At 51.5% G+C, this 26,980-nt stretch overlaps 1 protein-coding gene across 18 annotated transcripts in view; it reads left to right on the forward strand.

Moving 5' to 3' along the window:
* Lingo1 (leucine rich repeat and Ig domain containing 1) overlaps positions 1-26,980 on the forward strand; it is a 180,391-nt gene that overhangs the window by 51,987 nt on the left and 101,424 nt on the right. For 10 of the 18 annotated variants that reach the window (XR_013107640.1, XR_013107641.1, XR_013107642.1 and 7 more), the window contains 2 exons: positions 21,497-21,538; positions 22,214-22,298. The exons of 4 other annotated variants lie outside the window; for them this stretch is intronic. The gene's annotated coding sequence lies outside the window, so the exon portion shown is untranslated. Of the gene's footprint in view, positions 1-21,496; positions 21,539-22,213; positions 22,299-26,515; positions 26,847-26,980 lie in introns of those variants that run through there. 4 more of the 18 variants (XM_076925680.1, XM_076925687.1, XM_076925682.1 and 1 more) reach the window with 2 other exon arrangements.

Here is a 26,980-nt window from a genome sequence, read left to right on the forward strand (position 1 = left end):
ATCGCAGAACGTCCGTCCGTCTCAGCTCCTGTGCCTGACTCTCAGATTTGTAGTTAGTTCTTACGCTGGCCCGACCAACACACCAGCATGGCCCCTGGTTTAATACGGCAGCCTGAATTGAGAAGCAGTACCTGTTTACAATAACAAAATAAACTTTTATGACGTATTTGTGGCTGTATGTTTTTGGTAACCATCACAATCTGGATCTTGATATGAATCCTGTAATCCAATATGAATCCTGTTCTCCGGAGCCACACACTTTCTGTTCTTCCTGTGTCCCAGATCCTCCAGTCCCAGCAGGACACAGAGGTCTTGGTGCATATGTAGTGAATATTATATATAGGTGGATATAGGTGAATGGTTCCCTTGGAAGCCTTGATTTGAGACTCAAACCCCAGGATGGGGTGGAGGCTTATGGGGACTACACTGTTTCCAATTTTGCTTTAGTCACTAGTTCAGTCTCTGGGACCCTGCACAGCAGTTTGGCTGTTGAGCCTTCTCTTCCATCCCCACAGAGGAGGAAGCCACTGGGTGTGTTTGAGTGACAAGCAGAAACAGGGCTGCTTGGAGAAAACAGGCATGAGTCACCACCAAACTCCCTTTTAAGGAGGAAAAAGAAGCTTCCTCTTTTTGAATTGTCATGCAGGCCCCTCAGGGAGGGTGCCCTCTGAGGCCTGGCAGTTACTTTCTGAGGCATGTCCCCCTCTGGGATAGGTACTGGCTAGCACCAGGTGAATAGTGTGGTCCAAGGACAGACGGCTCAGCCTGTTTAGTTATGGCTTCAAAAATAACACCAGAATCCTTTTATTAAAACGACTGCATTGCCAATTGACATGCTTTTTAATAGGACACTTCAGTTTGAGCAAGAATTATAGACTCGCAAGACATCCCCTCAGAAATGAGTGCTTTTCTCTGTGACCACTCCAGTCCGTCCTGTCTAGCACGGTCTACTTCTCAATGGCATGAAACTGATGCTCCTTTTGGCTCTCTCTGCACTTTTGGAAACAGGGACAAGGCTCGAAGGCAAAGGGGACCGTTTCTGAGTGCCTGCTGTGTGCTAGGCACCATGCTCGGCACAGCTCCGCTGCACCTGAGCTCACCTGTTCTTAACAGCCGCCTGTGGAGGCTGGTGTAGTGGGCTCTGTTTGCCCAGGTAAGGAAAAAAGAATCTTAGAAAGTAACTGAGGCCAGGTCTACCTGGGTGGAGTTGGCTCTCACAAGGTACAGGTTGCCAGACCTTACAAGTCCCTTCTCTCTTTACCAGCCCTTGCCGAAGGCAGGAATCTCTCTGTGACACTCACCCCCTGGCTCAAAAGTCACAGAGCTCCTAGGGTTTTGTGACTTCAGGACAGAGACTATCGAAGAAAGAGGAAGGCCTGTGGGGGAGGAGGAGGAAGAAAGAGGAAAGAAGGTGGTATGTGCAGGCATTCTCGCGAGCGTGTGTGTGTGTGTGTGTGTGTGTGTGTATGTGTGTGTGCTTTGTAGCATATTGGTCATGTGTTTGCTCAGGCCACAGGCTGCCAGCCCTCTGTACCTGATCCCTCCTTACCTCACCTGGCTTGCCCTCAGGTGCCACTCAAACCTCCACATGAGACTACCGTTTCTTTAAGAAACTTTCTTTAAGAAAGTTTGCATAGTCTTGAATATAGGGACATTCTCCGCCTCTTTCAGGAAGTTTGAGGTAGCTCCTTGCAGGCTGAGTGGCACACAGCCCACCCTGGAACACATTTAACAGGTCCCGGCTGAAGGGAGGATGAACACTGAGGTTTGGGTTAAGATGACTTTCATCCAGGACTTTCCCTGCCCCATTGATTTGATTTGCAACCTTTACATTCTTTTTACGTGAAGTCCCAAGGTTTTTATTATTATTATTATTATTTATTATTTTGTTTTGTTTTTTTGTGGATAGTGGGTGGGGCTCGGTTTGATCTTTCAAGATTCCCATGAAATAAGAATCCACATCTTGGTTGTTTCTCTGTCAAGGACACTGAGGCAACAAAAGGGTAAGGCGCTTGCCAGGGTCACAGAGTAACTGGGGAAGCAAGGACAGAGCCCAGAGGTGGAGTTCCAGAAGCTGTGCTCCTCCTTTCTTTGAAGAAGGCCTGGCCACTCCCCCAGCCACACTCTGCTGCACAGGTCTGCATCCTGTCTCCTGTTCTCCTCACAGCAAGCCAGGTACCCCGGGGAGGAACAACAGAACCAGTTTGGAAGCGGCTGAGAAGTGAGGATCCACTAGTTTGGCAGAATCCTCACAGATTAGCAAGCAGAGGAGCTGCGGAGCAAACAGGCTCGCCCAGTGCTTTGATCCAAGCCCACCTACATCATTCCTGGATTTGGCTGTAGAGACAGGGCTGGAGGACGCTTGAGGAGAGGCCAGAGAGAGCCCTGCTAACCACCTTTTCCCTCGCCTTTGCCTTCAACCTCAAGCCACATGGACTGGTACATTTCCAAAACTCCCTCCCATGTGTCACTATTTAAAAAAAAAAAAAAAGAAAGAAAAAGAAAGAAGGAAGGAAAAGTTAGGAGGAGGGGAGGGGAGGGGCGGGGCAAGCCATTGACTTAAATGTTTAAATTAGCTTCACTTTGCCGAAAGCTGGGTGTCAGGATAAATCCTTTCCCACAGCGTCATCTATCTTTTCCTGAGTGGGAAGTTGGTGAATAAATGAATGTTCTTCATATATTATTATGGCTGACACAGCCAAGGCCAGGAAAGGCAGCCTGCAGTGATTAACGAGCAGATCTGGGGATAACAAGCTGTAGATTGGGCTCCTCACCAGGCCCGGGACCTGGGGTGCGTGGTACGGTTAGGGGCCGCACTCCACAATCAGGGAGATCCAGCTATCTTTGTATTGGCCTGGACTTGGCAATGAACCCTGGGCCACTTCTCTCCACTCTGCTCTCCGTGTCACCAGCTGCTGCCCATGGCTGGCTCTCTTCACCTGTCTCCACAACTTATCTGCAATCCTCTGGGACCTGAGGAAACACAACTCGGGGTCCATGGAGAGGATAGAACTTTGCATTCCGAACCACACATAAACAAAAACCAATGGTTCATGAGACCTTTATACCTCTCACCTGGCACTGGGACATCAAAGACGTCTGACCAGGTCTTCACAATACCTACTGAGCAGTGAGGGAACGGAAGCCTGAGGAAGAAGCATCGTCCCCCTGTGGATGGTAGGGACCTAGCCTCTGCCCATGCAGTGTTCCTATCATCACATTCTGCTGCGTCTGAGAGTCCTCCCAGCCCTAGGTACTGTGTTTTAGGGTCACTGACCATGGTGCCTAATCAATGCCGGATGAACCTGACCCCAGCCGTTCTTGTTCTGGGGTCTTGGGTGTTCTAGTCAGACCAGAGCCAGGAACTCTTAGGAAGACTGCACAAAGAATTTTTCTCTGAGACAGAGACAAACATCAAGTCACAAATAATTCTTGAGGGACCAGAAGGCCTCCTGGAAAGTATAACCTCTGAATCAGGGGTGAGGTGACATGGCCAAGTAATGGGAGGGTAGGGACTTCAGGATCTCCTCCTGGCTGAGGGTGATGGGACATACACCCAAACTGGCTACCATTCCTTCTCATGTCTCACCGTTTGCTGAGTTGGGAGTCCATATGCATAGGGGAACCTGGAAGGATGGTGGCTGTTCCCATGGGTTAAGCATGTGATGAATGTGACCAAAGTATGTAGCACGCGTGGGCATGTGGCAATAATGTCCGATGGCGCGCGCGCGCGCACACACACACACACACACACACACACACAGAGAGATATAGATAGATAGACAGACAGACAGACACACAGACACACAGACAGACAGACACACACACAGAGACACACACAGACACACACAGACACAGATAGACAGACAGACAGACACACAGACACACACAGACACAGATAGACAGACAGACAGACAGACACAGACAGACACACACACACACAGAGAGAGATAGACAGACACACAGACACACACACAGAGACAGACAGACAGACACACACAGACACAGACAGACAGACACACACACACAGACAGACACAGATAGACAGACAGACAGACAGACAGACAGACACACACACACACGTAGCAGTATGCAGTGCCCTCCAGGGAGGCAGTAGAACAGACTGCCCCCCCCCCGTAGCACCCTGTCCTCATTAGTTGGTGCCTTTGTCGGTTGTCTTTCAAGTTAACATGCTCACATGAGGCTCTTATAAAAGACAGACTTAACGGAAAGCCACACTGGTGCTCTGAAGGAGGGAAATGACCAGACACCTCACTGGCCAGGAGCACTGACTGGGTCCAGCTCGAGCTTGGCCTTCTTCGGTGCCTTGTATGAGAATGTTTGCTACCTTGTGTTCAGTGACCCTTGCGTGGTAGGTAGTTACTGCCTTTGGAAGCTGGCTGATGAGTGTGACCACGAGTGAGTCCCTGTATATTTTGTTGTAAATATGTGTGTGAGGATTTATGTTGACTGGGTCATTGTGTGTTCACTCCCTGTGGTCTGTGACCATGTCTGCAAGTGTGGCTGCTGTACTGTCTGAGTTCTGTGGGCTTAAGGAACACACAGGCTCTAAATCTGTGAGACATCATCCGCGCATGTGGCGTTATTTGGCGGTTACTGGGTTGACTGGGGCAGGGTCTCTCCTGGTTCTTTCACTTATTCCTTGTTACCAATGCCAGCCCCAGCCAAGTGAGTCTTTGCTTAACCATACTGTCTCTATAGGCAGGAGAAGAGACTTGGTTGAAACTCTGGTGGAGAGACCCAAACCTCAACAAGGCCTCAGGGGTGAGGGAGGACATTGAAGTAGTTAAATGATAAACCACACCAGGGATTCCAGAGAGGTTTTCTGAAGGAGGGGCTAATTGAGCCACAGAGGACTGCAGGGTCTCCAACTTTGCAGAGGGGAAGGAAGGCAACCTAGGTGGAGGAACAGCAAGGCAGACACTTGACATGCTTGGGAGATACTGGCAGAATGAAACCAGTTAGGGAATGTTCCGTGTGGTCCCCAGGAGGGAGTGAGGTAGGAGGTGTATCTGGGCATATCAGTGACTGCAGATCCACCAACTCTGCCCCAGCCCTGTGAGCAGCTCCATGCCCACTGCGTGGACATGACTGAAGTTATTTCACTTGTGGATAGAGAAACAGAGCCTCAGGGGTAGTCATCTGCTCAAGGTGACAACACAAAGCATCCTGCTGGGATTAGATTCCAGGGTGGACTTCAAAGCCTATGGTTCTTCCTCTCCGTGCCTCAGTTTCCCTATTGGCACCATGAAGGTCTGGAAGGGATGACCTTGGATTTGTCTACTCTCTGTAAGTTTGGGGGCATTTTTTTAAATCTTAGAGTTCCTTCTTAGGCATGAGATTCTAAGCCTGGCCTTTGGGGAAAAACCTCCTCATCAGACCCCCTGAGCCCTTTTCTCTTCCACAAGGCCAGTGTGAGATCTGGCCAGAGTTGGGCTTTAGGAGTAGGACTGAGAGCTGTTGTCTGTGAGGAGAATCTCTGGGCTCCTGGAAGGAGCAGGGTAGGGATTGCCTGAGTCTATTTGTTCCTAGAAGGAAAAGACTTGCCTCTAGGGAGAGTTTGTAACTATGTATGTGGCCTGGTCCTTTATCGGCCCAAATGGTAGAAGGAAAAGCTGTCTCTTCCTGTGCACAGCCATGACAGGTTTGAAGCACCCACTACTCAAGTGCTACAGCTACCTTTGGGCTGGAGGACTGGAGGCCCCACTTTATAGGTAGAGTTGAGTTTCATGGAAGAATATGACTTTCGTAAGTGGGCCTGAAGTCAGGGCTATGGTAGGCAGACTAATGCCCTTCTGACTAGTCTCAGAACGTCTTGGAAAGGGCACAGAGAGGTGTCCTGGCTTCTGAGGAAACAGCCAAAGGCAGGGTGTGGGGGATCAGAAAATACACTCTGGACTTGACACAGCCTCTCTCCAAGGGCTCTGAACACAAGTCCCTGCTGGGACTGCCACCTGCTGTCTACCCCATAGCCAGCTGTGCTGCTCTGAGTGGAGCAGCCTGTCTTTCTGTCCCAGAGAGGCGGGCATGCCTAATGAATTAATTAATGTTAGTGAAGTACTTGGAGATCCCAGGCTGAAAGGTGTCCAATACATGCAAATCAGAGGGATTGTTATTACCCATAATTATGGAGTTTCTGCTGGAGAAATTATTCAGAAGAGGACCGTGTCTGGGCCAGCAGAGGGCTTGCCAAGATCTATTCTGCAGTGGTAGAGGAACCAAGCAACCGGCCAATAAATCCATCCTTCCTTCCTTCCTTCCTTCCTTCCTTCCTTCCTTCCTTCCTTCTGCCTCTCCTCCCTTGACCCCTCGCTTCCAGCACCCCTCCCTCCATCTCTCCCTTATTCCCTCTCCTTGTTTCCTCTTCCTCCTTTCTTCTCCCACCCCCTCTCCTCCCACCCCTCCCTCTCCCACTGCCTCTCCCAGCTCTGGGCCTGTTGCCCACTTTTCCCACCACACATGCCTTCTTTGTCTCTCATAGAGACGGGCACCTGGCACCATTAGAAGGAAAGATTGGACAGTAGCCCTTTTCATGATAGAGGGAGAAGGATGCAGGAGTGGGAATTCACTTTCCCCTCTGTCAAGTGGATCTTTGAGGGGTGTCTTGTTCCTTTTTGGGAGTGAGACACAAGTGTGGCAAAACCCCTCTCTGCGTTGGCAAGCTCGATGTTGCAAGGCTCGGCCATATGATGTTTACGTAAACATTGTGCGTGTGTGTTTGTGTATGCACACATGGTGTATGTGTGTTTCCAGTCCCTTCCCACATCAGGCAGTGTTCTCAGTACAGCTTGGGGTCTTTAGCTAGATTGTTGATTCTTTGTGATTGAGGCAGAAGCTTTCCCATAAGTCTGAGTGAGTGGCCCCCATGCCAACAGTCCCTTGCAGTACCCACAAACAACAATCCAGTCAGATCGTTGGTGTCCGTGGTTGTCTCCCCTCAGTCCCCATTCCTCTGCTTCTAACCTTGGTACCCATCCTCCGGAGAAGGAATGCCTTCAGCACCACGGACAGCTCTCCTGCCTCTTACTCCTTCCGGTGGAACGGTGCCTCAGAGGTCAATTTGACCCTGGCTCTGCTTGCACAGATGTGGACACACCAGAACCAGGAGAGTGCCAGAAACATCTGATCACACATAGACACTTGGCTTTGGGTCTAAACTTCATATATTCTGGCTTCTGAATCCCTACCGAAATGGGGGAGCTTTAAAGGGACGTTTAAATGTCAGCAGACACAGAGAGCACAACACTTACTGTGTTTCTATCTCCATGGCAAGCTCAGGGGTGGAGACATCAGATATCTGTTCTCTCCTACACATGAGACCCACAAAATAATGTCTCACCCCCCCCCCACTTCTGGTGGGGTGCTGGGCACAGACCATCAACTGGGAGCTTGATTCTGCAGTACCCATGATCCAAACAGGATCTTGCAGGGTGGAGCAGTTTGGGACATCTCCCAGGAGGAGGTGACACCTAGGACTGCAGAAAGGAGGGAGACACTGTGTGGGTGGTGGTGAGAAGCCCTTGGTGGACAGGGTGGTGGTGAGAAGCTGTAAGTTGGACAGTAGGTAGTGTTCTTGCAAAGGGGGCTACCCAAGGTCCTGAGGCCACACAGCCCACCAGGACATGAGCACCATGGGCTGTTTCATTCAATTTCAAGGGCAGTCTGGCCTGATGCCACCCCCTCCTTACCTGGGGTTAGCTGATTTCATCTGGAAGTGACAATAGGCTGTGGTCATCTGACAGGGCCTTTGTGCCTTATCACCCTGCCTGTAATTGTCCCATCCAGCACAGGCTCCTTTCTCTCCCTCAGCATTTGTCAGAAAGATGGAACAGAGTCCCAGTGCCCTGTGGGAAGGCTGGGCCAGAGAAGCCCTCTTGCTGCCCATCGATTTGCGTTGCTTTTGCCAGCCTCCCGAGTCGCTTTGCTGGACACCATGGGGCTGTGTTTGCCTTTGGATAATGAAATAATGTCCTCACGGAGGAAGAGCTGGAGCCCCTGCTATTACCTCAGCCACTTCAGGACAAAAGTTGGGCTTCTGGAGATGGCAGAGGGGTGGGAAGTCAGCAGGGTTGGGCAGCCGGCTGTGGGAGTAACAAGAAAGATGGAAGCAGAGACAGCCGGGCCAGTGACTTCCCAGGGAACTGGTTCCTTGGCCCTCTGTCCCCAGCAGAGGGGCTTGGGGACACATAGATTTGTGTTTTATCTCCAGATCTCCTACTTGTAGGCTTTGTGACCTTGGCCAAGGAATAACTGACCTCTCTGGGTGATATGACAGAGCTGGACGCTCGGCACACCCTGGGACTCAAAGTGTGCTGGCAGTTTGGCGTTTACTTCTGAAGACCAAGCCTTTACCTTGGTGCTGTCTTGCATGCATCACCATTTATCTATATTCCCCCAACCACTGGGAGGGTGATCTTCATCCCTCACCTCTGCCAGGTCCAGGAGGCTGTGTGACAGGTTGAATGGCTATATTCAAATAATAATGTGTTGGGGAGTGACCCTTCCCAGGCTGTGGGCTTGGTTTTCCTGCAGTCCACAGGGAGGGTCTGAAGATTACACCAAGTCACTGGAGCACAAGAAGCTGATGGAGAGGCCAGAGGTGCTGGTGACTGGACGTCCTCCTCATCCAACCCCAAGGGATTCTGTTGCCCTTCAAGGGTACCCCCACCACCGCGGCCCTTGTCCCCTTTCCCTGTGTGTGACTTCACAGTGCTCCATGTCCTCTCACATTTGATGCTGCCCTGCATGGGTTCTAAGTGGTGATGATGAAGGAGGCCATTGATCTGGAGCTTTGTACCCGTGCAAAGTGCTATTCAAGTTCTAACTCCGTAATGCCAACTAGACAGGGGGAGACTCTTCAGGGCCACTCAGAGGCATGGTGTGTCATGCAGAGAGTGTGTCTGGCTTAGAACAGGCCAATCTAGCATCCCCGATGACATTCCCACTCCAGTCCTGCCCTAAACACAGAGAGAGAAGGGACATGGTCAGGCCAAGTACTCAATCCTCATGACTCCGCCCCAGCGTGTACCTTCTGGGATTTCCCTGACCTGTCTAACATCCCCCAACTTGGCTCGTGAATGGTCCTGTATCTGATTCTGTGCTTTCTGTAGGGTGGGATTCTTGAGGAAAGAGGAGGGGGAATCTTGCAGGCCAAAATATTTCTAGCATTTACCAAACCTTGGCATGTAGTAGATGCTCAGCTAACACTGGCTTAATGGAGAGATGAGTGGCAGTGTGGGGATTAAATAATATTAAGCACTTGGCCCTCAACCAAGTATTTATCGAGTGACAAAACATCTTTGGGCAGAATAAAAGGGGGTGATGGGTGTCAAGTGTCTAACTCAGCACATGGGAATAGCTGTAGCAGTAATTGCTGGCATTCACTCTTCTGGGAAGGCTTGCAAGGGGGGAAACAGAAGAGGGGCAGGGAGGGGAGAGAGAAAGGGAGCACAGAGTTCCAAGGAGGAGGTGGTGGTGGGAGGCAGCTGGTTATCATTCGCGGGCCTTGACACCCTCTCTGTGTAGAGCTGGGGACGCAAGCTCATGTGTGCGTGCACACGCGAGGGCGGGTGTGTGTGTGTGTGTGTGTGTAAAACAAATAACTGGAAAATGAATTTAATTATAAGGCACTTTTAATAGCTATTTATATTTAATCCTGCTAATTCTGTGTCTTGTGTAGCCAAACTGTAATTCTATTCTTCTTACTCATTTGCTAGTGTGAGTGGGAGACATACGGAGAGGCAGCCCCAGAGGAAGGCAGCCCCACCCTGGGATCAGACTGAGTTGGCAAGGTTATTTCAGAAGGCATCTGGAGCACTGGGCTGGATCTCTCTCTCTCTCTCTCTCTCTCTCTCTCTCTCTCTCTCTCTCTCTCTTTCTCGGGCAGCTCTAGTTTTTCTCAGCAGTGGAGATGCGGAGGGCACCAAAGGAGAACACCCATCGTCAAAGTCAAGCATATGGGTTCAGATCCAATGTAGGAATGTGCCTGGACCAAGCAGGCTCATTCTCTCTGTAGAGTGGACATGATTCCATCCTCCCCAGGGCTGTTGGGAAGACTGCATGGAAATAGTGGCGCTGCTCTGAGAGGACTCTCTAGAAATACTTACTCCTGTGTTCATGTTACTTGTATCCATCCCGAAGCTGGTCATCATGTGGGCTTCTACAGCCCCGAGGCTCCCAACCAGCCCAGTCAAGACAAGATGACTGTCTTCCAAGATGGCCAATCTAATACACGACCAGGAGTCTGCTCCCCTTTCCAGGACTCGGTTGGGAGTCTGGGCTATTACTTAGTCAATGGCAGGGACTCAGAGCTGTTCAGAAGCAGCCTAACCAGGCAACAGTAGAGGTTCACTCGGCACTGTAGGAGTAGTGAAAGAAGCATGCTCCTGAGAAGGGACTGTGGGCCTGGCCCACATAGGTGCTGCCTAAATGTATCGTGGGAGAAACAAGATCAGATGTGAAAGCCCTCTGCTCCAGGCCCTACTGAGCTGCAGAGACCCTGGGTAAGCTGGCAACCCAGCCTGAGTCTCTCCATGTTCTCAAATGGAGCATGAGGACAGGTGTGGAAGATTGCTCAGAGAATCGGGAACAGGTTCCGGTGAGGTGTAACGTAGGACAGGGCTGTGGGTTCTCGGTGCTCCCTGAGGCCACAGTGCAACAAAGGCCTCAGAGCAGCCTGGTTGGGGCCAGCAGCTGAGACTGGGCTTAGACTCCTTCCCAGGAGTGGGGCTGGGTGGGAGCCGAAAGCTTTCCTGGAGTAGCATGGAGTAGCTCTCTTCTTTAGCTTCTCCTGGTGCTCCCTGTACACGACTTCCCCTTGGTGGGTTTGCCTGAAGGTTTCAGTAGGTTGGCCACACCCCCAGGCTAACAGACTCATGCTGGCTCTTCTACTGCAGAGTGGATGTCTCTCTCATGTTACAGAGGGGGAAACTGAGTCTCAGAGAGGCTCGGGGACATGAATTTGGGTTATCGCCTGACTCTAAAGACAGTGTCTTTGCTCCTTGGAAAACTCTGGCAGCTTATGGAGGAAGTGTGGGAGGTGAGGCTTGTTCAGAGGGTGATGTGGTGTGAGGAACATGACCTCCTTAGGAGGAGTTCTCAGAGCCTGGACTGGAGGATTTTACACCTTAGGGAGCAGTGTAACCCACCCAAGGTCTCACAGCCCCCGTAGGTGCAGGTAGTGGCCCATCTTGCTGCTCTGGGCGGCACCAGACCCACTGTCTGGAGTCACACCGCAGGAAGGAGCATCTGAGCTAAAATCTGCCTCTGCCTCTCACTGGTTGTAGCCTTTGGCTAGACAGTTGCCAACGGAGTGTGCCAGTGAACGCAAGTGTCACTTTCTCCCTCTTCCTCTGCTGATGTATGGTAGTGTCAATGACTGAGGGCACATTTCTCTCCAGGATAGCCACACTTGGTTGAGAGACTTTAAAGCCTCTGAACCCTGAGTGGAACTATGTTTCCTTTTAATGGTGACATTTTAGGCATGGTGACAGTGCATGGAGTTGCTGGGGGGAGTTCTGGCTTGATGCCTGGTAGAGCCTCAGATTTTGGCCTTGCCCACTTCCTCCTTCAGACCCCCCTAGGGCCTGCTCATGGGCAGGTCATTGTCTCAATTTGATTGAGGGATTTGTTCTGAGGCCTGGGAGCTGGCAAGCATTCCATGCAGGCAAGGCCAGACACTAAGGCCTATGTCTGAAGCAGGCCAGGATCACTGGGCAAGGCAGAAGAGTGGTAGACTCAGGTGGGGAAACCTGGAAGTGTCTCAGGCCATGCTAAGCCCTGGTGTCTGCTGATGTTTGGCTGTTAAGGTGTGGCTAGAAGCACAGGACACATGGGCCATCCTGGGCCTGTTGAGTGAGCAGGGGGACATGGGGACCTGGGGACCTGGGGACCTGGGACTGGTGCTGCAAAAGATCAGGTCCTGGGTCAGGAGATAGGATGGTCAGGGTCTGTTCTTGGAGTGACAGGAAGTTTGGGCAAGGAAGGGTTTAGAGCAGTGGTTCTCAGTCTTCCCAATGCTTGCAACCCTTTAATACAGTTCTTAGATTGTGGTGACCCTGACTATAAAATTATGTCATTACTACTTCATCACTGTGGTTTTGTTATTATTATGAATCATAATATAACTATCTGTGCCTTCCAATGGTTTTAGGTGACCCCTGTGAATGGGTCATTTGATCTCCAAAGGAGTCACAACCCACAGGTTGAGAACCACTTGCTTAGAGCGTTCGGAGGGCAGGACCATGAGGCTGAGGCTGGTGCCTAGCTTCTTCTTCTGATTCCCTGTGTGTCTTTGGGTAAATCCTCACCCCCTCTGGCTTCAGTGTTCCCATCTATATGATGGGGCTTTGGTCTGTATCAGCCAATCACTGGGCCCCTTCAGCACCCGCCATCCCTGATTCAGTGAAAACCCGGAGAAGGGGGTAAGCCTGGGGTACACCCTGGGGCCTGAGGCATTAAGGGGGTGGGAGGCAGATGTATTTGCTGCTGTCTGCTGAAGCCAGCACATTCATTAAGCAACTCTAAGATGGATACACCCCCCAGTTCACCTGGCACATGAGCCTCGGGATTTATTTCTTCCTGAATGGTACCATCCATCATGATAGCTCTGCTGCCAGCAGGTACAGCCAGCTTCCACCTGAGCTCATGTGGGGCAGGGGCCTGTTATTTTCCAGGGAGGGTTCTCTTCCTGCACAGGAGTGCTTCTGTACCTGACCACTCTTTACCTCAGTGGTGTAGGGATAGGTCTGTCTCCCAGGTGCACCCCAGTCAGACCACAGGTTCAGAGTCCTCAGAGGAGTATAAGGACAATCAGGGATGGCTTCTTGGAAGCGGTGGCAATCCTGGCTTTCAACCTAAAATAAGTAGTTGAGCAGGAAACAGGAAGAAAGGAAGGGTTGCTTGCAGCATGGGCTGGGGGAATGGTGGCCGTCAGGCAGAAAACTGGAAGACACTCTTGGTTCACATGTACTTATAGAGGGCTCTAGGCAGTGTTTATTGACTGACTGACTGATCCTCTCCCCTGTTCTCATACTCTCTTGTTCCTTTAGGTGTAGGTGCTTTATATTCTTCTCAGGTGGCCCCAGAGCCACCAGTGACCGTATACTGACCTCCATTTTATTTATTTATTTATTTATTTATTTATTTATTTATTTATTTATTATTTTGTTTTTTCGAGACAGAGTACCTCTGTGTAGTCCTGGCCGTTCTGGAACTCACTCTGTAGACCAGGCTGGCCTCGAATTCAGAAATCTGCCTGCCTCTGCATCCCAAGTGCTGGGATTAAAGGCGTGCACCACCACTGCCCGGCCTGACCTCCATTTATAAACAATTCTCATCCCCACCACTACCACTGCCCAAGCCCTGCTGGATGCACATTGAGTATGGCAACTAGGTGACACTGGAAAGCCACTTGATAATTTTTGAACCTCAGGACCCTTCAAGTTGGCCCAGATTCCTGTGTGAGATGACTGGTATATAGTCTGGCTCATAGCAGGGTCCTGGTGCGTGTGGCTCTCCTCTCCCACCCTTGGGGGGCATCTCCCACTGATGACCAGCTCAGGGGGGTGCGTGTCAGCGGAACTGGATATTGGTGGGGTGTTTGGAAGGCAGGAAGGCTTGGTCCAGCTATGATGCATTGGTTGCAGTATACAGAGCAGCTGTCCAGCTGTGCAGCAGCTGTGTATCTAGGCATGCTGGCTGCAACATTTAACAGCTCTGTGTGCTTGACCTTGCTCGAGGCATGAAGCCTCTGTCTTGATTCCTCCCGCTGAAAAGGGCCTACACAGCACCGACTTCGCAGTCTCGCTTCTTAATGAGACCATGCTAGCGAAGCACTCGACCAATGCTAACTATGAAGTAACTCAGAAAGCAAACCAGGACTAGCCATCTCAGTGAGCCAGGGGATTGGCCTGAGGCTGGCGACTGGCTGGTAAGGAAGGCTCGATGATGTCTCAACTGACACTTGCTTGATTCCAAAGCTCTGCTTGGAGAGGTCCCAGTGTCTACTAGAGGCACCTGGTGTCCAGCAAGTGTCATAGCCTCCTTGGGGAGGTGCTGGACCAGGCTTTGCCCAGATAACTTCCTTCAGAGGTTCGCCAAGGGCAAGACCTTCTCTCACCTGTAGGTCCAATGGGACCCAGGGCACTGGGACCACATGGCAGGAGCTCAGAGACACTTTACTGTTGGCTGTATAGTTTGGTAGGTGAATGGGACTGCTTGGTTGCTCCCAGGACTCTTAACATTCCCTGGGCAAATCTACTAGACCCCTTATGTGGCCAGTTGGGAGGAGCCCAGTTGGGAGGAGCCCAGACCTGGCTCCCAGCAGTCCTCCAGACCCCTGGTGTCCACCTAGCTGTCTCACTGAAGCTCCTCCCCCGGGGAGCTGGCCCTTTGCTTCTCACTGAAGAGACCTCAGCCTCTCCCCTGCCGTCAGCTGTTCTCCCAATAGCTCCTTAAGGTGAGACTTAGTCCTCAGCCATCTAAAGCCTCCTTGTCTTTACCTCCGCTTTTATATCGAGCTGTAATTTGCCTGTAAAGATTCTCGGAGGAGAGAACAGTAAAGTTGTTCCCCATTCTGCTACGAGCAGGCTCTCCAGGAACCTCTCAGCCTGAGCTCTTCCGACCCTACTCATGCCTTTAGAGAGGCACACAGGGCCCAGACTAGGGGGGCCACAGGCTGGGAAGGCTGAGCTCTGACTCCCCTTGCTCCCCTAGTCTGGCCCTCTTCTTGTCCTTCTACATCTCCTGGAGTGGAAGCTACATATCTTTTACACAGGGTATGGCAGTGTCTTTTGTCCCTCTCTTAAGACCCCAAGGGACTCTAGGTGCTTGTTCCTGGTACAGGTGGGCAAATGTGCCAAAAGTGAGCTGGTGATGGATGATGGAGGGCAGATGGAGGGAGGGGAGGAGCTTAGGAGGGAGGGGAGGAGCTTAGGAGGGAGGGAGGAGCTTAGGAGGGAGGGGGAGAGCTTAGGAGGGAGGGGGGAGCTTAGGAAGGAGGGGAGGAGCTTAGAGAGAAAGGGAATCCTGACTCTTCTTTAGGAGTCTTCCAGTTAGGGGATGTGCTGGTGTAGGCAGCTGAGGTGGGAAGCTCTATGGTGCTCTCTCTGGCCAGCTTAAATGCTCACTCTGTCTCTTTCTTACCTTCCTGTGGGTTCTGTCTCTTTTCTATAGGCAAGGGAAGCTCTGGTCCTATCCATGTACCTCTGAAGGGTTTCCTGTGGTCCATTTCCATGTCCTAGGCTCTTTTGTGAACCCCTGGGGTTCAGAGAATGAGCTGGCAGCAAAGATGTCTTTATAGAAGCACTGCCAGGGCCGGCCACACTTGGCACCAAGGCAGTTCCTTGTTCTTTGGTGACCAGCTTTACTCCAGTCTCTGTCAAAGCCTAAACCTTCGAGTCCTCGTCTTCTTCCACAGCGTGTCACCCTTGGAATTGGTTTTCCTCCGCGATGCTGTGATCTCGTCTTATCTCGGTGGACTAAATACAAGTTTGGGATTCACAGGTTTTCTGGCTGGGAGCTGTGTGGCTTCTCCATCTTGCTTGGCTACTGTGGTTAGCAGCTGTCCACTCACGCAGGCCTGGGTTCTGTTCTACCCCCACCCTGAGCTAACATGACTCTTTGGGTAGTTGTTCTGACTCAAGTCTCAGTTTATTCCTCTGTAAAGGGAGATGTAGCTGCCCAATCTCAGAGAGGCTCTGGGAGAGCAGGTAGTCCCCCCTCTCCCCACAGTACTCTTTAAGGCTTACTGTCTCTGCCTCTTTGCATACTGGCTGTAGGAGGCTGTTGTGGGCAGGGCTGGGTCTTCTCCCAGGTCAGAGGCTTCTAAAAGTATGCCCAGCTCCCTCATGCTTGGTAGCACCTTTGGCCGGCTTCAGGCTGGCATGGGGGCTTCAGATAGGTGGTTTGCTGAAGCAAACCTTCTCATTGGACCAGTCAGTTACCCCTGTACCATAGCACCTTCTGTCTGATTTAGGGCTCAAATCTCTCCCTGCCCTCCTTCTCTCACCAGCCACCTTCCTTCCTCTGGACCCAGTGCTCCTTCAGGCAGGCCCTATGATCTCTGTTTCTGCTGAGGTCTTGGTAAGTTTTTCAGGTATGCATGGAGCCCGAGTGTCTGCTTCCAGAAGCAGAGCAGGGCTGGTTTACCCTGAGCTTCCTGCACCTTCAGGTCTCCCCGATGCCTGTGGTCCCCAGGAAGCTGCACTGGAAGCTGAGGTGGGAAGGTACTTCAGAACTGCAAGGTCAGACTGGTTTCTTCCTGCCAGCAGAAGGCCCTAGGGAGAGCACAGGCCACAGACTTTCCTGGGTGGCCAGACCTGCTGCTCGTGGGACTGCTGTGGGCCCTTTGTCTCTCCTGTATTCTGGATCGGAGAGTGCCAGAGACTGAGCCGTTCCACAACTGGTCCAAGAGCAGAGAATTGAAAACCTGAGAGGGTTCCAGGCATCCGTTGTGCTAAGGGCTACCAAGGAAGCATTGAGCTGTATCTTGAAAGGTTCACGGGATTTAATGAGGTCTGTCAGGCAGAAGGCATGTGAGGCGAGGCCTTGGGTGCTAAGTAAATTGTGGATCTGGTCTCTTCCTGCTAGCTGAGAACAGCAGATGAAGGGCTCCCCATTTAGTAGCATACTCCCCATAACCATCCTTGTTCCTCCCCAGCCTGGTAATCTCATTGTCCTTTGGCTCTCACTAAAAGGACACTTCCTACGGGAAGTCTTCCTTGATCACTGCCTGATCACTGCCGTACCCTGGGGGTTCCCTGGCCTTTCCTGAAAAGCTCTTTCCAATGTGTCCTCTACCTGTGTGGTCACTGACAGATGATTGCTGCTGTCACCAGGCTCTTTAGGGCAGGAAATTCAGGGCTTGGTGGTCTCAGCTCCCAGTCCAGTGCTTGGCACACAGTAGGTGCTCACTAAACAGCTATGTGACTATGGGTAAGACACACCAGCTGAGGAGCTACCAAGCAAAAAGAGGTGGGACTGAGGGCTGCCCAGTGAGGTGGGCAGTGCCCTGGTGCAGTGAGCCAGGGTTCCTTTCTGTCATTAGGTAGCTCTTTAAAGAGCCATTTGCAAGGACAAAAGCCACACAGCTGCCAGTGCCTCAGTGGGTGGTTGACCTGCTGAAGAGCAATGGACTGAGCCAACTTGTCACCCCCTCTCCCCCCCCCCCCCGCAGGCTGGTGACTCTGGGGAGTGGAGCCAGCCATAAGGCTGGGGGCTGGGGGGGAAGCAGGGCCATTGGTGGGCCCAGTCCTGACCTCACCAAAATTATGTTTCAAACCTGCAAGAGAAAGGGGATATTTTTAACCTTGTTCCATGAAGGCATCCCAGGGGAGCAGGGAGGGAAAGGAGGCAGAAGCCAAGTCGGGGGAGGGGCCGAGAGCAGGGCTGGGGGCTTTCAGAGAGCCCCGAGAACAGCTTTTCCCCCTTTGTCCCCAGCCCTGTTAAATTTTTTAAAAGCTCCGAACAGCAAGAGGGACAGTGGAGTTCATTATATCGAGTTATCTCCTCCGTTTCAGGCAAAGATCAATCTTATGAGTCTTGCAGCTCCAAGGGGGAAGGGAAGAGAAAGAAAATGGGAGGCGAAGGAAAAAAACTCCCTGGACCAATTTCCGCTGGCTAACACGATTACCCGGCTGCCTGGCAGCAGCGCCAGCTGTTGGCAGGCATGCTGGCCCCCTGCCAGCCTCTCTCAGCTGCTGGCTGCCCCCAGGGCTCCCTTCTGAGTGGGGTGGGTTGGCAGGTGTGAAAGCCCCACGTGCCCCCTTGGTTGGGGTTGCTGAGCGTGGCATCCCAGGGATGCTGCAAGCCACACTGGTACCTGTCGGCTCCCACTGCTCAGCCTCTTCTCCAGAACAGCCTGTGGTCAGGGTCCTGCCCTGATGAGGGTGTCTCTGACTCCTTCCTACTTCCCACGGGAGACTTCTCCTTCAGAGAGTTAAGTCGCTGATAGCTGGCTCCACTAATTTATTTATTCACCAGCTCATTCATTCATTCATTCATTCATTCAACAAATGAGGTTCTGAGCATTCACTTGGCAGCACACAGTACACACAGAAGTTTAGAGGCAAAGTATTTGTGGTCTGTATTGAGAAAGAGATAGACAAGGGACAGGGACACACATACACAAGCAGGGCAAGGGCAGGTGGGGTAAGTGCCGTGAAGGTGAGTGGTTGGTGTGTCCAGGCATTATACTTGGGGATTGAGAGGAGGGAGAAGTAACCATCTGAGGGAGGGGCTTTGCACAGGGAGTAAGATGTCTATAGCCTGAGGCTGGCCCACCTAATGGAGGCCAGAGGCCATAGTGATTGGAAGGGGGTTCCGGGAGTGGGGCAGGCCCTGGAGGGTTTACTAAGAGTTGCTGGTTCGGGCAGCCACAGCACGTCCTGGGCCTGCTGTGGGCTTTGAGCTGTTGTTCATGTGAGGTGCCCTGTTCCATCAGGGCAAGGTCAGAGTGGGGCCGAGTGGGAGCTGAGTCCTCAGGGTCTGGATGCGTTTGAAGAACAGTGACAGTGACTGGTGACGGCTTGGGTGTGGGTATGTGGGATAAAGAAGAGTCAAGGTGGAGGGTGGAGGAAGATGCGCTTCGGGGTTAAAAATGAAGTGTTCTGTGTTGAACGGGGCAGGTAGGAGAGTTAAGTGGCGAATCGGCTTCTAGTTCTGGAGTTGTGCTCAAGAGACCGGGGCTAGCACAAAGAAGCTGGAGGCAACTGTGTAGAAAGCCCCGTCCTGAGTAACTAGCCAAGGAGTGAGGGGTCGGGAGAGGGAAGAGGGGTCAGCGTATGAACCGTGAGCTCTGATGTCTGGAGTCGGAGAGGCCAGAGGAGACAAGTGTCTACATGTGGGAGAAGCCATCAGCACATCGGATACTGTCCAGATCTTGGGGGCCAGGGCATAGAACATGATCATTGGTCTGGCCAAACAGCTTTCTGGGTGTCTTGTTATGACCATCTTGTGGCGTGGAGGGGATCAGAGCCTAGCTCCTGAGAGTGCCGTGAGACACTAGCCAGGACAGTGCTGAAGACAGAAAGAGCTGATTGCTGAGTGTCTTCTCCCTCCCTCCCTCCCTCCCTCCCTCCCTCCCTCCCTCCCTCCCTCCCTCCCTGCCTTCCTCCCTCCCTCCCTCCCTCCCTCCCTCCCTCCCTCCCTTCCTCCCTCCCTCCCTCCCTCCCTCCCTTCCTCCCTCCCTCCCTTCCTATCTCCCTCCCTTCCTATCTCCCTCCCTTCCTCTTTCCAGCTAACACTTCCTGTCATGATACAGTGCTAGACTGGACCTTGGGCAACTAACTTAATCTCTCTGATTCTTAGACTTTTTTTTTTTCTTCCTGAAAAATCGAGATGTCATCTCAGATGCCACTGGATCTCAGTGACTCTCTCTCTCTCTGTGTAGCCCTGGCTGTTCTGGAACTCACTATATAGATCAGGCTGTCCTCGAACTCACAGAGATCTGCCTGCCTCTGCCTCCCAAGTGCTGGGATTAAAGGCGTGTATCTGGCTGGAACTCATTTTGAGTAAAAGCTGTCGTGGGGAATTAGGTAACATGTCAGCCCAAATAAGTTTTTGGAGGGCATTTGGCAACAAGTAGAAAAATCTGGAGTGGGTATACGCTTTGACTTACCCTTTGGGAGTGTGCCTAGAGAAAAATTTACATTAAACAAGGAAGCAGGATTCCTCACGCACCCTCCCCCCCCCCCAAACTTCCTTGGGGTTCCTAGTGATCTGGAGAGGGTGCGCCCCCTTGTGGAGGAGCACAGTGTAGCGCATATGGCACTTCCAGGCTCCAGGTTCTGCATGCTCTCTAAGGAGGAGCCCTTGGGCCGCTAGCTCACTGATCATCACTCAACACCCCCGGTATCCTCAAGAGCGGTGGCTCTCAATCTTTTTAATGCTGCAACCCTTTAATCCAGCTCCTCATGTTGCAGTGACTCTCAACCATAAAATTATTTTCGTTGCTACTTCATAACTGTGATTTTGCTACTGTTAAGATTCATAATGTAAATATCTGATATGCGCATGACTTATATGAGAACTCCACAGGGCTTGCAATGTACAGGTTGAGACACCCTGCTCCAGGGAGTGATGAGCTGAGCTGAGTGGCCCCATGTCAAAACCATGCTATAAGGACCATTGGGGTTAACACATGGCGTTCTTGGCCTGCTGTCTGGTGCACAAGTAGGTAGGTGTTCAGTGAATACAAGCAATAGTTGCTACTTTTGGAGGTCATGGAAGATCTATAGTACATTGTAGAAGAACACAGGAGCCAGTGCATCCTAGTATAGACCCTGCATATACACCTCTCTACAGGTTCCCGTGGACCCCAGAAGGCACTCAGTACCTCTGAGAAGTCACCTGGAACACAAGTTTGTCTATTGTACTTGAATAATAAAACAATACGATACAGTGATAGGAATTTAAATTTTTGTTGTTGTTGATTTTTGAAGCAGGGTTTCTTTTCCCTGTGTAGCCGTGGATGTCCTGGAACTCATTCTGTAGACCAGACTGGCCTCGAACTCAGATCTGCCTGTCTCTGCCTCCTGAGTGCTGGGATTAAAGGTGTGCGCCACCTGCACTTGGAAATTTAAATTTTTACCTCTTCTTGGAAGTCTTCTAGGACTGTACCAGCCTGAAGCCCTCTACTGTCAAATCTGTGTCTGGAAACTACCTCCATCCCACCCCCATGGCTGCTATGAGTTAGATGGTAGTGTGTGTGTGTTTGTGTGTGTGTGTGTGTGTGTGTGTGCGCGCGCGCGTGCGCGCCCGTGTAGGCTCAGACTCTGAACTTCTTGAGACCAGACTATATATTTTGCAGGTTAGATAAATGTTCAAAACCAGAAGTTTTTGAACTAGGACCGGATGGCAGTACCATTTCCCAGGGGATCTTGCTTGAAATGCAGATTCTCAGGCTCACCCAAGACCCATTGCTCAGAAACTGAAGGTAGCCCTCTGGCAATGGATGTACCTGCTGGTACCTGCTGGTACTGGTGGATAAAGGGTCAGTCCAGAGTCACAGGGTGAGCCAGCGACATGGGCTGGGTCAGGATGCCAGGCATATATGGGCCTTGGCTCTCCATTCTTCTCAGCTCCTCTGGGCCTCACTGGACCTTGATCAACATCTGGCCTTGGAAGGGAATGTGAAGCCCAGCCCTTTGTGTCTAGCTACCAGACAGCTGTCCTTGCTGCAGTGTATAGTCAGGGTGGGGTAGTAGGGTAAAATGGGGTGGGGTGGTCTAGTTTACATATCTCAGGGCACATGTGGAGCCGGGGCTAGCCAGAGCAAGCCCTAGATCCCAGTCACCAGCGGCTCTGACCTGACACTGGTTTCACTCTGTGGAACAGGCCTGGCATCTTTGGGCACTCTCTCCTGCCTCTTCTGCCCTGGGACACAGGAAGTCCAGACTAACTAGAGGCTTGGATAAGGCTGACTACAGGGTAGGTCTGGACGTCTGCTCACGTCTTCCCTGCTGTTTCTCTGCAGGAGTCCTGCTGAGCTGTGAGCCTGGAGCGAGGCCTCAGAGAGGTGAGCAGCCGGCCTACTGTGGTCCTTTCTCTTCTTCCATCTCCTGAGGCTGCCTTTGCCGCAGCCATGCGGGTTTGCTGAGGGTTTGCTGAGTTACTGAGTGATGAAGAAGGCAAGGTTTAGGGATCAATGTGAGGGCAAGAAGGAGGCACATAGTCAACTGAGGCCAAGGTTATGGGTATCCAGGGCCCTTCGGAGCAGTCAGGGCACCAGACAGTAGCTGGTTTCCCATTTCAGGAGAGAGCAAAGCTGTGAGCCCCCAGGTGAGGTAAACCAGGTGAGGAAGCCGGGGCTGGGGATCATTTGGTTAGTCAGACATGGCTTTGTGGGGCGGCTTGTGTTTGTTTAGATTACTAAACGCTTTAAAGATCCCATGGGCACTGCTGGCCTGGGTGAGGCGCAGCATCCAGACTCAGGGCAGACATTTTGAGGGGTCTCTGTCCCGATGCCCAGGACACTCCTGAAGCCTTTGGATTTTAATTTCCCATCAATCCCTGAATGTGTCTGCTGAGTCAGCTTCACCTTCACAGGGTAAACCAGCAGGAGACACTGTGGAGTATGGGATTGGTGCAGAGAACCTTTCCCGAGCCTAGCAGCGGGGTGAGTGAGGTCATGAGCTGAGAGGGTCAGGATTCACTCCTCCCTGTGTGATACCCTTCCTCCATTTTCTGATAGGTCAAAGGGGGCTTCTGAAAATTAATTCTCCTGGACGTTACCCTGGGTAGAGAAGACCACGCACACAGTTGGCGCCCAATAAACGGTAAAGCGCACACACCAGTTGCTAAGCAACAGAGGTGTCAGAAGAGAGCGAGGACCTGAGGTCAGGGAAAGCACAGCCCTCTGCCAGGGCCTATCACTCCAGAGCAGAGATTCTCCCTGTAGAGACATCCCAGGCTGCCTTCCTGGAGGAGGGGCAGTGATTGTTACCCGACTTGCATGCTCAATCACCTCTTTTTAAGTCTTCAAGAAACCTTTCCAGACTTTAATTAGCTCATTCATCTTAGCGACAACAGTCTCAGGAAGGAGCAGTTTGTTCCTTTTTTTAGAGGTGGGGGAGCCAAGGCTGACTGGGTAGGGATGGAACCCAGTAGTGAAGTATACTGTGGCCTGGGTTCCCCCTCCTAGACCTAGGGTCTACTCCTGGCTTGGAGCCATGGGGTGTGTGGGAGTTGGGACTGTCTGATCCTAAAGAAAGTGGGGATGTACATGGGGCCAGGAGGCCACAGCCAGCCAGCACTTCTGACCTTCATGGATGCGACCTGCTTGTCTCTCCTCTGCACTTAGAGCCTGTCTTCCCTCCTGCTGTAGTATACCTCCTCAGATAGGCCATCTTGCCTGCAGCCCCGCTTAGCTGGGTGAGCTCAAGCTATCGGCACTCATCCCAAGTGGGGCCGATGGTGGTCACTATGGGGAGGGATGAAAATGGGCAGGGTGGTGAGCTGGGGAGCCTAAGGATGTGTGGGATTCAGACGTGAGGATGTTGTGTGTCCCAGGGAGCAGGGAAGAGATGGCCTCAAGTCTACAGGGCTGTCAGCATTGCTGGATACGGCTTCTGAGCAATTAGTGGGCTGGCCCTGAGAGACCCCTGCGATAGAGAAGACTGCCTGTTGGACAGTGCCCGAGTGAGCCTGTGGGTGACAGTGGTCTGAGGGAAGCCTGGGAAGAGGTGTTAGGAAAATCCAGGCTTCCATTAGCATCAGCTAGGCAGGTGGAGAAGGATGCTGCAATGGGGGGTGTTGCTTCCTCTGCAGTCAAGGCTGGGCATGAGTTGGACCAGCCTTGGACAGTGCTCTCTCTGCCTTGAGCAAAGCCACACGGGTTCCACAGGTGACACCTGTCTGAGGGGACCAGAGTTTGATATAGGCAGCTGAGGCCAGGAAGCTTAGAGAAAGGACGTCTGGTGGGTGGAGTTGCTGGCACTCCTGGCCTGACTCTGTGTGGGACTGAGCTACTGAGGTAGAGTCACCTGCTCCAACAGGCCCAGAGCAGCGGAGGAGTTGTCAGGCCAGTGCTAGCTACATTTTTAGCTTTAAAAGCTTATTCTGTGTCTGCTTCAAATGCGGCTTTCCGTTTTTAATTTTCACCCCAGTTACCCCATCCCAGCAGGGAGACCCCGTTGTCCTTTTCTGCCTGGCCTCCAGTTCTGGGCTTTTCCAAGGTCCAGGGGTGGAGGAACATCTGAGCTGCACCACCCAGAGTGTAGCGCTCGTACTCTGGGCCTGGCTTCATACTGTCACCTGGAAGCTGTGTGACCTTGGGTTGTTTCCCAGTGTCTCTGTGCATCAGGGCCAGTTCAGGAAGGAATAAGCGCTAGGTGGGTCCTCACACTGGATACTGTGGTTTAGGAGGGAAGAGTGAGTCTCACCTCTCTGCCTTTTTCTTGATGCCAGCTGCGGGGAAGCTTCCCTGAGCACTGCTGAGCAAGAGGGACACTGTGTGAGGACTACTTCTTTCAGAGACAGGTGTCCTTAGCCAACAAGGTAGAGGTGACACAAAAGGGTAGAGTCTGGAGGCAAGATGAACAGACTCCCCTTCCTTGGTACAGAGAGGCATCCCAGGAGATGTTGGGGTGGGGCTGAGAGACCTAACTCACAGAAGAGGGAGAGGAGAGAGTTGGAGTCATTTGTTCTTCATGTGGTGGGGGTTTCCAGCATGCACAGTCGGGGGCCGTATGGGAAAGGGGCTGACCTCTGACCTCCAGGGCAAACAGCACCCAGGGCCTGTGCTTTAGGGTCCTGGAAATAAAGACACTCCTCACATCTGGCTCTAGCTGTCCCAGATAGATATGGACCTACATGGGTTGGGATGGATCTGTGTGTGTGTGTGTGTGTGTGTGTGTGTGTGTGTGTATGTGTGTATGTGTGTATGTGTGTGTACATGTCTGTATGTGTGTGTCTCTGTGTGTCTGTGTGTGTATGTATGTGTGTTTGTGTGTATGTGTGTGGATGTATGTGTGTGTATGCATATATATGTGTGTGTGTCTGTATGTGTGTGTGTCTGTGTGTATGTGTGTGTGTATCTGTATGTGTGTCTGTGTGTATGTGTATATGTGTGTGTATGTATGTGTGTCTGTGTATGTGTGTATATGTGTATGTATGTGTGTGTATGTGTGTGTACATGTCTGTATGTGTGTGTGTCTATGTGTCTGTGTGTGTCTGTGTGTATGTGTGTGTATGTATGTGTGTGTCTGTGTGTATGTGTCTGTGTGTGTCTGTGTGTGTATGTATATATGTGTGTGTGTATGTGTGTGTCTGTGTGTGTGTCTGGGTATATGTGTGTGTATGTGTGTGTGTGTCTGTGTGTGTATCTGTGTGTGTATGTATGTATGTGTGTGTCTGTGTGTATGTGTGTGTATGTATGTGTGTGTGTCTGTGTGTATGTGTATGTGTCTGTGTGTGTCTGTGTGTGTATGTGTATATGTGTGTATCTGTATGTGTGTGTCTGTGTGTGAGTCTGGGTATATGTGTGTGCATGTGTGTGTGTCTGTGTGTGTATCTGTGTGTGTATGTATGTGTGTCTGTGTGTATGTGTGTGTATGTATGTGTGTGTGTCTGTGTGTATGTGTCTGTGTGTGTATGTGTATATGTGTGTATCTGTATGTGTGTGTCTGTGTGTGTGTGTCTGTGTATGTGTGTGTATATGTTATGTATGTGTGTGTGTGTGTCTGTGTGTGTCTGCATGTGTATGTGTATGTCTGTGTGTGTGTGTGTGTATGTGTGTGTCTGTGTGTGTCTGTATATGTGTGTGTGTCTGTGTGTGTGTGTCTGTGTGTGTCTGTATGTGTATGCTTTTCCTCCCCTGTAGGAAACACTAGGTAGCAGTCAGTTCTCTTCCATCTTCTTCAGTGTGAGCCCTGGAGAGTTCCCACAGCCTAGCCTGCTGCCTGGGTCCTGTGTGCCCTCCTTGTTCCTGCCTCCTCGCTCTTTCCAGGCCCCTCCCACCTGTCTCTCAGGAGGGAGAGGTGCCCTGAAGAGGCAGGAAGATGCTGTAGGGTAATAAAAGGTATTATAGCCCTGTGTGGCAAGCTTTCCAGAGCAGAGGAAACTGAGGCCAGAAGAGTGGAATGACTGTCCCAAAGTCACACAGATGACTGGGGGGGGGAGGGCACTGCAGTCCAGCTCTGGTTTTGCTCTCTGAACAGTCTCTTGAGTCTCTGACAGGTGAAGACCTCACCTCAGCCACCATGTCCCTCTCTGCTGTGGCCAGGCTTCAGAGAGGCATCAGACACCCACTGTGATTGCTCACCCAGCCACAGGCCCTTTCAGACCCATGTTACAGATGTGGAAACTGAGGCTAGGAAGGGATCCAGGCTTTTCAAGAATCAATCTGGCATTTATCCTCTTGATCCAGAATATCTGGTGACAGTCTGGTGAGTCCTTCCACTGCTACAAGTGGAGTATATGTGTCCCAATCTACCCCAGGCCTAGGGACTGCTTATGCAACTGGAGAGAAAGGGGTACCTGGCTTGTGTAAACAGGCAGAGGCAGGGTCAGTCCCTGCACTTGGAGGAGAAATGCAAGGGTGGTCTCTCCTTTCTACCATCCAAACTACCAAAGCAACACAAGTAGCTGCTAAGAACCTTGTCTGTAGGATCTCAGACCTTGCTCTAAAGTCTGATCTGCCCAGTTCCTGTGAAGGTGGTTGTGTGCCCTCAGACATATGATTTGAAGTCTCTGTCTCTTTTTTTTTTTTTTTTTTTTTGCATCTAAAGAGGGCAGATAATAGTAGGACTCACTTTGCATGGCTATTAGAAGATTGTTAGTCTCTCTCTCTCTCTCTCTCTCTCTCTCTCTCTCTCTCTCTCTCTCTCTCTCTCTCTGTGTGTGTGTGTGTGTGTGTGTGTGTGTGTGTGTGTGTGTGTAGATACATGTACTCTACACCTGTGGAGGTCAGAGGTTGATGCTTGCTATCCCTCCCCTCCCTTCCCGTCCCCTCCCCTGCCCTCCCCTCCCCTTCTTTCCTCTCTCTCTGAAACAGGCTTCCCACTGAACCTGGAGCTATTTTGACTGGGCTGGCTGGTCATCAGGCTGCTGGGATCCACCTAGCTAGCTCCTTGCCCTGGAGTTACAAAACACTATGCCTGACGTTTGCATGGGTTCTGGGGATTCAACCTCAGGTCCCTAGACTTGACAGCAAACACTTTACCCACCAATCCCTCTCCCCAGTCTAAGACTAGGTTAGGTATTTGTGAAGATAGGAATGGAGCTGGGCCTGTTGGCACAGACCTGTAATCATAGCTGTTTGGGGGCTGAGGCAGGAGGATCACGAGGGCAACTTATTATCTCGAAATAAAATAATATTAAAAGGGCTGTGGTTGTGGATAAGTAGGAGAGAGCTTGTTTATCATCTGCGAGAGCCCTAAGTTAATCCCCAGCACCAAAAAGAAAAAAAAAAAAAAAAAAGAAAGAAAGAAAACCTATTATCTATAGTTCTGGAGGCTAG

This window comes from Arvicanthis niloticus, chromosome 26, assembly GCF_011762505.2.
Source record: "Arvicanthis niloticus isolate mArvNil1 chromosome 26, mArvNil1.pat.X, whole genome shotgun sequence".
In the NCBI taxonomy this organism is placed as follows: Eukaryota; Metazoa; Chordata; class Mammalia; order Rodentia; family Muridae; genus Arvicanthis; species Arvicanthis niloticus.